Source organism: Tursiops truncatus, chromosome 12 (assembly GCF_011762595.2).
Source record: "Tursiops truncatus isolate mTurTru1 chromosome 12, mTurTru1.mat.Y, whole genome shotgun sequence".
Taxonomy (NCBI): Eukaryota; Metazoa; Chordata; class Mammalia; order Artiodactyla; family Delphinidae; genus Tursiops; species Tursiops truncatus.
This window is the reverse complement of record NC_047045.1, coordinates 17,488,202-17,502,283: the sequence shown is the minus strand read 5'-3', so window position 1 is coordinate 17,502,283 and position 14,082 is coordinate 17,488,202. Positions and strand designations below refer to the sequence as shown.

General features: G+C 40.5%; 1 long non-coding RNA gene across 1 annotated transcript in view; it reads left to right on the top strand.

The window, feature by feature from the left end:
- LOC141275991 (uncharacterized) overlaps positions 1 to 14,082 on the top strand; it is a 294,048-nt gene that overhangs the window by 96,727 nt on the left and 183,239 nt on the right. Inside the window, exon 2 of the long non-coding RNA XR_012324726.1 lies at positions 1,547 to 1,642. This is a non-coding gene — a long non-coding RNA (uncharacterized lncRNA). The remainder of the gene's footprint in view (positions 1 to 1,546; positions 1,643 to 14,082) is intronic.

Sequence of the window (14,082 nt, the reverse complement as noted above, 5' to 3'; positions counted from 1 at the left end):
AAATGAGTGCGAAAATTACATAATATCTTTGGGAAATTTTTCACACTGTCAATTATATCTTACCTCCTGGAGAGACAGACTCCATTGACAATATGTCACAGAAGCATCTTAAGTGCCACTGTGTCATCCCCAGAGCTTTAGTCACTCATAAGACTACAAAAACATCCCCTAAAATTATTTTTCCTTTTTTTTTAATTGAAAGAATTCTTTGACCTTTCTCAAACAGCTGCTCCCTAGAAAATTCCTTTTAGCTGAAGCCATCCTTTACCCTGGCCTTCCAAACAAGCTCATTTCTATGCAAACAGGTTTCTTCATATTCATTTGAAAATGGGGAGTATAATAGCAAGATTTTAGGGAGCCATAAAGTTATTTTCTGGGTTGACTTCCAATTGAATTAGATCAAACAGACCAGAACTGTGATCACTAACATGCATTCACATGTCTGTCCATTTTTTATGTACTCCAGCAAATTCTTGGTGTTCGACTTCCTGTATTCGAAGTCAAGCACGAGCGTGAGTTCTCAGGAGAATTTAGCAGCTGGTTAGATCAGGCAGTATACTTGTTCATAGCCCGCTTCTGTTCTGATTGGTGCCCATGTTACGTATTTGGAAGGTCACTCATGTAACAGCCATACTTTAACACTGATACGTAGAATAAGTAGTTATAGAAGTACATAAAGTGTTTAGAAAGTACCACAGTCTTTGGAAAACATTGTATTTCCTATAACGTGGTAAGTCAAATCTCACGCTTTGGAAGGAACTGGGAAAACTGATGGGCAATATGATGCCATAAAGCCAATTCGGTTTGTTTCTTCATCTGGTTTAAAGGATAGATACTGGGAGGGGCAGTCCGCCATGAGCCCTGAGCGTCCCTGCACATTCTTGCTGGGTGGGACAAGAATGCAAGGCCCTTACCACTCTTTACTAGACCACATATCAGACTTATCTCAAGCAATCTTGAGATATCGGGTACAGTAAGTCCCCCACGTATGAACGAGTTCCATTCTGAGAGCGCGTTCATTAAGTCCAATTTGTTTGTTCAGTCTGACAAAGTTAGCCTAGGTACCCAACTAACACAATCAGCTATACAGTGCTGTAATAGGTTTATAATACTTTTCACACAAGCAACACATAAAAAAATAAAACATTTTTAATCTTACAGTACAGTACCTTGAAAAGTACAGTAGTACAGTACAACAGCTGGCATCCAGGGGCTGGCATCGAGTGAACAGGCAAGAAGAGTTACTGACTGGAGGAGGGAGAGGAGGGGGGAGATGGTAGAGCTGAAGGGTCGTCAGCAACAGGAGACAGAGGGCAAGCTGCAATTCCACTCATGCCTGACGCTGACGGCACAGGTTCTGGTTCCTTGCTGGAACCAGATGCACGTTTGCATCTTTGAAAGTTCGCAACTTAAAGGTTCGTACGTAGGGGACTTACTGTACTGTCTTCCCCAAAAGCAAGGCCAGGTTGCTTCTGCTTACCACAAAGGCAGTGAATCCCCAAGCTCAGCATTTCTGTCCTCTGAACACAACCCATTTCGTTTGCAGGCATCCATCCTGAGCCCTTTGTCTTGCCCCCATGTAACCTGGGGAGGAGGGACATCTGAAGCAAGTGGCTGTGAGGCTCTGGCCGCTGCTTTTGCCGTGAGTAATGAATCCTTTGCTTCTGACCCAGGGGTCTTGTGTGTTTTGTCAACATCCATGAAATAGTAACGGACCCATTTGTTAGTTTGTAAATAGGGTAAAATCTCAAGACCCTACACTTAGGAAATATTTCTATTTATACCCATGAAATAGGTCCAAGAATGGTTATATTATTTCAAATAATTAATGACCGTGACCAGTTTAGAATCTTGGTTTTTAGTTCTGACTCTACTACTAAGTGAATGATCTTGACTATATTTTGTATTCCTCTGGGACTCTGTTTCTTTATCTGTAAAATGAGGGGGTTCAACTAGGGGAATGGCTTTTCAACTGTGCTCTGGGGACCCAGGGCCAGTCATTTCAAGGGCCCTCTCGTTAGCCCCGGGCGGGGGGGCAGCCTGCGGGATATAGTTGGAGGCAACAGCATTGTGTTGACTGGCCTGGTCACCTACCCTCTGCAGGGCCACCAGCTGTACTGTGGTTACTGTCGCTGGTCAGTGCCCTTTCCCATTTCCCTAAGCGGCCATATCCTCTATAGTTCTCTTCATACTTCCTTTCTTAGTTCCTATGTCTCAGGGGAGAAAATGCAGATAAGCAGAATTTTTTCCTCTCTATCTCTTGGTCCACTGGCTGCTTTCTGGACATTACTAAAGAAAGAACAGAAGACAGGTTCTCCTCTCAAATTCCCTAACCCACCTGCCATCCTATCAGTCCTTCCAGGGCTTGACTCCCAGTAAGTCACAGAGTCCCACCTCAGGGACTCTTGCTTTCCAAGACTCTTTCCCTCCAATGCTATGGAATAGTTAGCTAAACAAGAGGCAATAAAACTGGCTCTTGCTAGGGTGACCAGCTGTCCTGATTTGCCCGGGACTGAGGGTGTTCTCAGGACATGAGACTTTCCTTTTTTAAACCAGAATCGTCTTGGGCAAGCCAGGACAAGTTGGTTGTCCTATGAATCTTCTAGATCCAGACTTTATGGTTATAAAGCTTATGTAATGAGGTCCTCAAAGATTTGGGTGTTTGAAGCTCAGAAGTCAAGAATTAGACTTTTTTTTTTCCCCTGGATTTTGTTCTAACAACCATATCCCAAGGCAGTAGATGTCCTTGAATAAATGGGAGAAGAAAAAAGATAAGAAAACAGTGGGAAATGTTGGCTAACATAAAAAGTATCACACTCTTATAAGCTAGCTATCTTTAATAACATAGACTAAAATGGTTTTATTGTGATCCCTTTCTAATGAATTCCTAAGTAGTAGGGGTGAAAATATTCATGAAAATATGCTTAGAGTAAAGGTCTAATACAGAAAAGAACAAAAGGAGAAAGAGAGGGGCCTGGGAAGAATACGTATCCACGGAGTAAAAAACAAGTGCCGGGAAATAAAATGAAATATGAATAATAGTGGTTATTTGGGGTTGTTGATTTTTATTAATATTTATATGTCTTTGTATTTCAATGTGCCTGTAATAACCACACATTACTTTTATAATTGGAAAAACTTTACTAAACAAAGCTTTTAAAGAATGAGAAGAAAATATCCGTCAAGGTCAAAGGATGAAAGACATTAAGAAAGTGTTAGGATTCCATGTTAGAATCCTGACCATGGGAATCCGCTGGTGATTTTTAAGCAAGTAAATAACTTATTACAGTTGATCAGAGAGAGTTTTAGATCGGATTTTGGAAGGATCCGGCTGGTATGTGGGGAGGTATTGCTGTGGCTGGGATATTTGGATTTAAACGGAGACCTTTGCTTTCCAATCCAAAACTAGCAGAAGTGCAGGCCCTCTGACAGGTGCTTGCCCAGTGCTGGCCAAATAAATATTTTCACTAAGGGGAGCACAGCTCACTCTTACTCAAGTGAGCTGCCCGTTTCTTCATCAAAACCACTTAAAGGTCATCTAGAGAGCTTGTCACATTTGTCAACCTCCACTGCCTCTGAATTTCTGGTAATCTGAGGCTTTCTGAATTGAGTAGTCTCCTTTCTGAAGACTGAGTTTTTACGAGTTTGAGATCTCAGGACTGGTTGGACTAATTCGCAGTGGCATACTACTTATAGTGTAAGGAGAAATTATGCAAATAAGCATGGGATCCTCCAAACAATATTTTTTGCTAGATACATGTGTTTTGTCTGGGGACTTTCTGTGATTCTATAATCATTTCCCAAAGAGGGAATTTCAGTACAAAGAAGACAGAGGGGCTCCATCAAGAAGTGTTCATGGGCTCGTTAATTAATAGAACCGCCAATACCAGAAGATGAAGGGGATCGCCAGCCAGACTAACGTGCTCCTTAATTCTGTTCTGTTTCATTTAGGCACAAGATTTAGGGGATTCAAGGTATGTGCTAAGGTAGTGTACTCTTGGCAACACTATGAAACTGTAGACCACCAAGTTCCTCTGAGGGTGTCTCTGGCTTCTATCTCTGGCGTTTAAAGCACACAACTGTATTGCATGGTTCTTTGCTGTTCTGCGTTTTCAACAAGCATTGTCCAAAAGGAGCTTCCCGTCTGCTGTTTGCATATCATGTTGTTGTCACCTTACTAAAACATGAAATGATTTAAGCTTCGCAGCTGTTACTCTTTTCCATGAAGCAGCTGCCCGGCACTTCCAGGGACAATGCCAGGTGCACCAGGAGGCTGTCTATGCAAATTACAGTGAAAAACTGAGCAGTAATCTGGTGGCTTTGATCATTACAGACAACCAGTCTAAATAACTCAGATGCAGATCACGTAAAGTTACTGTCATTGGCCCGAGCAATCCAGCAAATTGCTTCAGCTCCTTATGTAATTTTGGACTTAGCCTAAGCGATTGGCTTAATAACTAGATTCACAAGAGACTGATGTATGAACCTGAATGACAATTTAGAAATTTATAATGGGGACCGTTGTTCATGCCAGTAGATCCTGTCTTGGTAGGAAGACCTATGTGTGAAACCAAATTCTATAATTAGAAGGTTTGCTTATGATAACATCCTGAGTGAGGACAGTCAGTTGTTTTAGTCAGTAGTGGTCTCAGCGATGGGAATAAAATTGCCCAGCAATAGGTCCAGGATTTGAACCCAGAAAACACGACCACAGAGCTACAGCACCATTAGAGCAGGTGTCTGGATCTTTTTTTCTTTATTAGTTTTATTCTTGCTTCCAGAATTCTATTTGATACACCTTCACTGACTTGAGTGTTTACTAATTCGGCCTCCCAGATTCACATATATTTATAAAATCCTGAATCATGTCTTCAAATGGCAATCAATCCATTCATTGGGATTTTTCCATGTTTCAGTTCTCGAACATTGAGGCTGTTTGTGAGTGCTGGGAGCCCTTTACTTTGGGTCTGGACACTAAGAACCGATGGCATGAGGGTCTCGGAGTAGAGTCAGTAAAGTCTGTAGAAGTTCAGTGGAGAGAGAAATCACTGTGGGCTAGGATGTGGAGAGTGAGGACATACCTGGACCTTCAAAACTGGCATTCTGAAATACAGGAGGAGAGCTTTGGAGACTGACTAAATCCATTTGCCTGGGTGAAAACTTAATGCTTCAGAGAAATACAGAGAAAGTTGAAAATGTATGTTGGGGCCAAATTCTTAAATGCCAGGATAGTAAGTATGGGTGTTTAGAAGGTAGTGGGGACCCATGAGAGCTTCCGTTGAGAAATGACATAATCAGTCCAGGGCTTGAAAAAAATAAATCTGACATTATCTTGTAGAAGGGAGGGTTGGAGGAGAAACAGAGGGAACAGGTAGGAGACCGCAGGAGGAGTCCGGATGGAGGGGAAACTGAAATGGCCCAAAGTAAGGCAATAGAGAATATAGTTTCCTATTGCTGCTTTAACAAATGAGCACAGACTTAGTGGCTAAACCAGGACAGAGTTATTTTCGTACAGTTCTAGAGGCCAGAAGTCTAAAATAAAGATGCTAGAGCTACGTTCCTTCTGGAAGAATCGGGGGGAATCTGTTTCCTTGTCTTCTCCAGTTTCAAGAGGCCATCTGCATCCCTGGCTCACAGCCTCTTCTTCCATCTTCAAAGCATGTCACTCCAACCTCTGCTTCCTTTGTGCCTACTCCTCCTTCTGCCTGTGTCTTCTTTCCTCCTTCTTGTAAGGTCCCTTGTGATTATATTGAGCCCACCCAGATAGTCCAGGTTCCTCTCCCCATCTCAAGATCCTTAACTTGGTCACATCTGCAGAGTCTTTTACACCATGCATACTAACACACTCACAGGTTCTGGGGATTGAGATACAGACGTTTTTGAGGGGAGGCACATTATTCAACTGACTACAGAGACACAGGAACATTCTAGTTTGACTGTTGTTGTGCACTACTTCCCTCTCAAAGACATTGAATTCTGAAGGAGCATGATTACTTATATCTAAAATACACCTTGCTTTTTGCTTTTTTTGATGCTTGTAATTCTGCCCTTCTTTGCTTAGAATACCATTCCTCCATATCGGTGGCCTCAAATCTCAGCTCAGACGCTTCCGTTTTCCAGAATCCTTCTGCTCTCCACCTCCCCTCCCTTTGACCCATAAATCGAGGAAGAATTCTCTCTTTCCTTTATCTTACATCTGTATTTTACATTGCTTCTATTTTTTTTTTTTTTTTAGCAAAAACCTTTCATTTTGAAATCATTTCATACTTGCAACAAAATTGCAAAAATAGTACAAAGAATTCTGTTCACTGTCCACCCAGCTTCCCCAAATCACAGTAACTTAAATAGCCGTAGCATAATGATGAGAACCAGAAAATTAACAGTGACCCAGTGCCATTAACTAATCTACAGACTTTGCTGAGATTCCAACCATTGTCCCACTAATGTCCTTTATCTAGTCCTTATCTGGCATGCTTTAATTTTCTCTAACCAGAGACAGCTCCCCGGTCTTTGTTTTTCATGACCTTGACACTTTTGAAGAGTCTGAACAGTTATTTTGCAGAATGTTTGGGTTTTGTTTTTTTTTTCTGCTTTTGTCTAATGTTTTCTCATAACTTGATTCAGGTTATATATTTATGGCTAAGAATATCACAAAAGTGATGTGCCCTTCTCAGTCATCATATCAAGAGGTAAATGATATCTCATTACTGGTGATGTTGAATCCCTTGTTTAAAATGGTGTCTGCTAGGTTTCCTATTGCTCTGAACACATCTCGCCCTGTATTCTATCAATATATATTTTTGTCATAGCGTTTTAGGGCTGGAGAGGATCAAAGAAATGAGTTCTCAATAATATTAAAAGTTATGTAGTATCAGGTAATATACACTAAGGACTACATACACTACTTCACTTACTCCTCATAAATACCTCTAGAGACACTGTATCAACTCCGGTTTACCTTTCTGAAGAGCACATGCCTGGTTAACCTTGGGCAGGGAATACAACTTGCTCATTTTTTATGCCACATAGAGCCTAGCACAGAGCTTTACACAAAATATGAGTAGAAAATATTGAAGTTGACTTAAATTGAACTTAAATGGAAGGCAGAGTGTTCAGATTGTGTAACTAACCACATGTATGACAAAGGAGAAGGGACCATGGGTAATTACGGAGAACTGAATTTGGGGAAGAGGAATACATAAAGGTGATGATTTATTTTCAAAGGGACGAAGCTAAGAAACAAGATGAAATGGTTGTTGCCCAGAGGGGTTAAGAGCACAGCCTTGGAGGGCACTCACATTTTGGGAGTATTTGGCAGAAAAAAATCAGTAAAAGTGAAAGGGGATGAAGTACAAACAAAGTAGAAAAAGCAAGGTAGTATGGGGTTACAGCCAAGTTCAAATCTGGAATGAAGAAAATTAAGCGAGGAGATGCATGCGGCCATGATTAAATGCCAATGGATATTTTGGGGAAACTGTAGAAACAACATTTTAAAAAGTTGTCATAAGTTTATTTATTTTTTTTTAGCTTAGCCAACACACAATTATCCATAGTAATGGAAGAGAAAAATGTCAAGATAAGTTAGAAGAATGGATAACTCCGAACATGCAGCCTTGACTATAAAGCACATTGTATATGATTTCTGAGGCAGCACATTTCCTTTTCAAGGTTTGCTAAATTTACATGAAGAATAGCTTGTATTTCTTGATAAAAAGCCTGCGTGGTGGAAGGGAAAGAGAACCGGAATTTGAAAAGTGGTCACGTGTTTACGCTTGTGAGCTTATTATAAATGTAAGATTGTTTCACATTGTTGTAAATGTAAACCTTTTCTGGCTTTATGTATCTTTACATTTTACAATGAGAGAGATCAGATCATTGGACCAGAACTCAGATCTGATTTCTGCTCTTGGCATCACCAGTAACTAACTGTGTCGGGCAGCAGGGAGATTCCTTCAGGCCTTTGGTGCCTCAGTTTTCTAACCTAAAAATGCAAAGGTTGACTAGGTAATCTCAATTATGTCGTCTGGAGCTAATACTCTAGATGGTTCTGTTGTTTTGGGGATTCTAGCTAAATAACTGGTTTGCATGTCAGACAAATTTTATTTACTAAATCATGGCATGTGTAAGTGCTTCCTAAAAAGCAGGTTTTCTAGAGAAAAATATAAGTAGGGAGATTCACTGCCAAAGCTACATAACATGGTAATTGTGGAATGAACAGTTACAGGAACAGCTCTTTGTTTAAAACAAGCTTGGCATTTTCATTTGTTTGGGGCTTTCTCAGTAGTATTGAGGTTGACCCTTGCTAATTAGGTCTCACTCCCAAAGTCCCTGGATAAGCTGCTTCTGTGAGAGATTGGTCTTAAGAGCCCAAGGCAGCCGGGAAGAAGGATATTAATGCTGCAGTGCCCAGCTCTCCTTCAAAGAGGACCTATGGAGACGGGTAGCTAGAGAGGAGAGGACCCTGACAAAAGAATGAAATTAATTTGGATAGGAGCCCTGGAGACTGGACAGAGTTAAAGAGTCTAACAGTAGGTGGCTTATTTTGCAGCCAGAAGTAGTTTTCTTCTGAAAGAAGAGTCCTTTACGCTAGGAAACATTCTTTCTTCTTCCATGGCAATCTCTGTTTGGAGTCTTTCTTTTTGCCTTTTCCCCTCCTCAACTCTGTCTTTCTCCACCTCCACCTTCTCTTTCTCCCTCCGCCTCTTCTTATTTAGCCCGTCCTTTCACGATTAGATTGATTTGTTTACCCGGACAAGGGGAAGAATGAGAGTTTGCATACTGGTAAGAACAGGCTTCCTCTCTCAGAGCTGCAAACGTTAAACTCTCCTCTCTGCCCTGGGGAGGCTGTGAGCAACAGAAAATGATGCCTCGTCCTAAGACAAGGAAAGGTTCTGAGATCCTTTAAAATCCCAGCTAATCAAAATCCTGCCGAAGTAAGGAAAGGGGAGTGTGTGTGTGTGTGTGTGTGTGTGTGTGTGTGTGTGTGTGTGAGAGTTCGTTGTGTGTGCTGGCCCACAGCCCAGAGGGATGGGCAGTCTCTGAAGTGGACACATACGATAAGGCTCTGATGAGCTCTGGTGGGGACTGTGGCCGAGGGGATGGAGCGTAGAGGAAGCACGCAGGAACCCTGCTGCGGCCCCGAGAGAGCCTGAAAAGAATCTGGTTTTCAAACAGTACAATTTTAATACTGCCAAGACCATATTCCCAGGATGTGGAATATAAAAACCTCAGTTCTCACCTAAGATCTGTTCCCCATTTAGTGTGTAGCCCTGAGTAAGCTACTTAAGCTTTCTGAGTCTAGGTTTCCCAAAATAAAATGGGCACGCTCATGTTTCTTACATTTTTTTGGAGAGCACAAAATAGCTTATCTTTGTGCTAGTGCTAAGAGAGCTGTGGCATGTTAGATACGACTTGGAGCGTTCAGTTGCCCATCTGAGAAAAGGGAATAGTGATTCCTAGAGGGATTTCATAAGAATTTAATGAGATAACAAAGCCAGGCATAGAAAAGTGCCCAATAGTACTTGTTTATTCCCTCCCTTTCCCTTGGGTGCTATTTATCTGGAATATTTGGGAAATAATAACTTACTTTGTACTACTGACTTTTGATACTAGCATAAAAGTATAGTTAAGAATTTGAACTTGCCGAAAATCACAAAACACATTCCAAAATAAACTGGAAAAGCATTTTATGTGGTTTCCTGTATTTTAAACTATCAGTTGGCCATTGATATAGCTAACTCAGAGTTGACTCTATATGCACAGATGATTAGCAGAAAAAAATAAAAGGATACAGTTTTAAGATCTCATCACCTGACATTAACAATAAACTGGTGCCCTGTGGTCACCGAGCAGTTAGAATAGACACCCATCCCAGTGCTGGAGCAGGGCCTCCGAGGCCCCCTCCTGTGACATCCCAGATGTTAACCCTCAAATTGCTGGACCCTAGGGAGTTTGGGGGGCCTGGGACAGGGTCCAGGGAAAACAGGAAGTCCTTGAAGGGGCTTAGGGCAGGGACTCTTTACAAATACCAAGTTTTTGGTATTTTAAAAACTAGAAGGCTGAACCAACGCAGACACCCAGAGCATCCCTGCTCAACAATAATATCATGCAAGCAAACGAAAATGTCTTTAAACCACCCGTTTTCCCCCCAAACACCAACTCTCAACCCATTGTAATACTGATTGGCAAGTTTCTAAATGGGCTTTTAAGTCACTGAACCTTATTCTTTTGGTAAGTCAGCAGACTGGGGGCAAAGATGGGGAAGCTCCTTAGCTGGGATCCAGAATAGGCGTGGAACAAGAGGCTTGTGCTAAGAAATATGTACCTTCCCCTTGACACGTTTCTACTAATTAGGATTCAATTTTCAGAAGTAGTGCTGTGAAGTCCGGGCCTAACAATTATTCTACTTCACAAGGATTTATCTAGTTAATTATGCTCAGAACCCGGGACCCTGACTGTAACCAGGATGTGAGGGGGAGAAAAGAGATTCTTTCGAGGGATAGTTTGCTTTGGAAGAGGGCAGACGTGGCGAAGCACTGCATTAGGGCATTTGGACATCCTCAAAGTACTTCTGAAGTTACTGGCTGCCTGTGAGTCAGGAAGGAAGGATTCCCATGAAGGCGGAGGCGTCAAATCTTTCTCCCTGGTGGTTCACCCTTTCCACACATACCTTGCTTTGGGCGTGTGTAGCACCAGATGCTAACACAGGCTCCAGGATGAGAAAGAGACTGGTCACATACATAGCAGTTCTTGATGGACCCACAGCTGTGCGGGGCAGCGCTGTCTGCAAACACAGAAGAAATAATGGAGTTATATTACCAAGTGATATTTTCCCTTAATTGCAAAGACAGTCGTGAACTCACCTATGGTGTTTAATGGGCAGGGACTTGGATTTGGGAGAAAGTCAGTTGAAGGAAAGGGAGGCTAAGAGAGAAAGAAAGCAAAGTCACGTAGAGTCCTACGTGTAATTCCAATAGGGAAGCTGTTGGAAAATGGTCAGTAGTGATTCATCACCACCAATTCCTGAACCACTGCGATGGCTCACTTGGAGGGCAGGCTCCCATGAAGACAGTTTGTTCAGCCAGAGACAGCTGCTAGGATTACAGCTCAAGTCACAAAGCTTCCAGCTAAAGCTCTTGGTAAACATAGATACTCGTTTTACTTTGCAACTGAAGTAAATTGTCATTAATAATAATGTTTATACTTCTTAAGTTCTTTAATATTATGCTGTCTTCTTTCTTTAGCTAGAATTCCTGAAAAACAGAATATTCTGGTTAATGGAATTTTTTTTAAAAGGAATTGCCTTTTGCACTGTATAGAAAGCAACAGTTACATTAAGAATTGAAATGTAGTAAAATATACTTAACAGTCCAGTAGTTCTTTTGTGATTTAAGAAGCCCTTGATGAACTCCTGTTATTACCTAAAGCCCATCAGGGGCACAAGTCTGGGATGTCAAATATTGGTCTCAATTTGATGTCACCATAAGAATATACTTGAGGAATTGATTGAATTAATTTTAAATGGTTTTAGCTAGAATTTTAAAAAAAATTTTCTCAAACCTAAAATGCAAAAGCTGCCTAAAAATAATCAAATTATATACTTGTATATACATGCATACCTTTATATACATGAATATATGTCATTTTAATATTTATGTGGAATAAAAAGTTAATGTTATCTTTTCCTGGATTTTCAACTGTGAGCTTATTTGACCTAAAAATGGCTTTGAACATGGTTTAACAGACAGGGTTTTCTAATTTCTTTTACTACAGTAATTAAAAGACATAGGAAAGAAGAGTTTGTCAACAGAACTCAGCATAATAAGCTGACCCCTGAATTTCAGTTAGTGGGGATATATTTGCCTAGAAGGAATCTGCTTCCAAATAATTTTAATAAAGTTATTTTTTAGATGGAAGTATAGTCTGTATACAGTGAAATGCATGTATCTTTAGTGTTAGAGCTCAATGCATTTTGACATATTTATACATCTGTGTAACCACAACTTTGATCAAGATACAGAATATTTTTACCACCAGAGAACTGTCTCTTCTGTGCACGTGATCTGGATCATAAATGGAAAAGTATTTTAGTAATGATTGTGTGTTTTGCTGCAACCAAGTTCGTCTGTTAGAGAGCAGATGCAGAGCTAGTGTGGAGTTGGATTTCACTGGCACTGATATCTTGTTTCCCTTTTCCGGGAAAGAATGCCAGAGAAGGAGATGAGGGGAAGAGAGTTGGGAGTACATGCAGTGGAGCCATTAGTGATGTTTTATGGAATCCAAGATGAGAGAAGTGAGAATATAAAGGGAATAAGAGGATTTTAAAAATTGTGCCAGTGGACTCGATATCCAGTCATCTTTAGAGTTAGGATACTAAAATACATGATCTGGAAAAATAGAAATTGGTTGAGAGCAGGCTGTTTGAATGAAGATTTTCTAAGTGATGCAGTGAGTAATTATTAATGGAAGTTTCTGAAACATAACCTTAGGATTGGGTTGCTAAAGTGGAGAGGAAAAAAATAAATTGTTGGAGATAAGGAAGTCAGTGAATGAGGGGTCAGGGTATTGAGTGGATATAGACATGAATATTGAACTCACTAAGAATGATGACAGAAGTAATGGTGGCTTGGAAAACAAATGAGGCAGAGGGATCCAAAGGCTGGTGGTGACCACAGCATCACTGACTGTACCACTATAGAATGGTACCCTGGGGTACAGTCTGATGGGCTGTGATTCATAGATCTGTGGTCTTTATGAAAAGAAGGAAGAAAAAAATTTTCCAGAAGCCGCCATGAGGAACAGACACCAATTCTGTCTCCAGGCCTGTGGTACCACATGGCATATGAGAGGGAAAAGCAGCAACTTGAGGCTACAGAGAAGACAGCATATTCAGGGGATAGCTAAGTTTCTGAGAGATGAAGAAGTTGGAATTAATATCCAGAGAAGAGTTGAAAGATCTGGAGAAGAATTAGAAGAGTGAGTTTCAGAGAGTACAGTGCAAAAGTTTGGGAGGTCGAAGAAGATTTTGGATTAGGGAATAGGCAGAGTTGTATGAGGGACTAAGTGTGGGTGATGAAGGATGATCTGGGAATTTGGGGCGTCTAGCAGAGCCCAAGGTAAACAAGGTTATGAGGCGCCATGAGTTACGGGAAAATGTGTATTGCGTTCTAACCATAGCTTCCTTCTCTGGATCAGTGCTGTAGGCCATTTGCGCTGGTTAGACAGGTAGTGTTGTCGCTGGGACAGGCGGGTTTGACCAGGAACACTTGGAGCTCTGGAGGCCTCTCTTACGTTTACGAGATGCATGACAAATGAGGCAAAACCTCATGGACCTCACATATGTGTTGGTGGACATAAAAAAGAAATGAAACCACAAGTAAAAATTTTGAATCACTGTGTTGTACGCTTTAAACTAATATTGTAAATCACCTCTACCTCAATTAAAAAAAAAGTTTATTGACAGATTTAAAAGTGATCTGTTACTAAAAGGAGAGGCTTGGCCATGCATGCGCGTGAAACAGCTTGAGACACATAACTGGTCAATCTTTAGGACTTGCTTTTCTTCCTTTTTAGTTATTCTAAGTAATTAAACACCATTGGAAATGGCATAAAAGGTCAGGGCAGTAATTCTATAAATATGAAGACTGACACTAAACATTATATATTATATTAATAATATATTATTATATAATATAAATATAATATACAATAAGCAATTATATAGTTATTAATATATAGTATTATTAATACGTTATATCATTAGATTATATTATGTCTTCTCACAGGCCAAGCCTATATAAATATGCAACTATTATGTAATTATTAATAATATAGTATTAATATATCATTAGATTATAATAATATAATATTATTCTCATAGGCCACATCTATGAAAAATGATAGTTACCTGCAAAGTTTTACAAAACATATTCCATGTGCTTATATTTATTAAAAGGTTTCAAGAGTAGCTTTAATCCAAGAAACGCCTTTTGATCCACATTTACTCTTTAGTTTTCATTTGTCAGCTTGAGAGCTACAATAATAAAAAGGGCAGGGGGGGAGTGTCTATCTAGAAGACAGAAG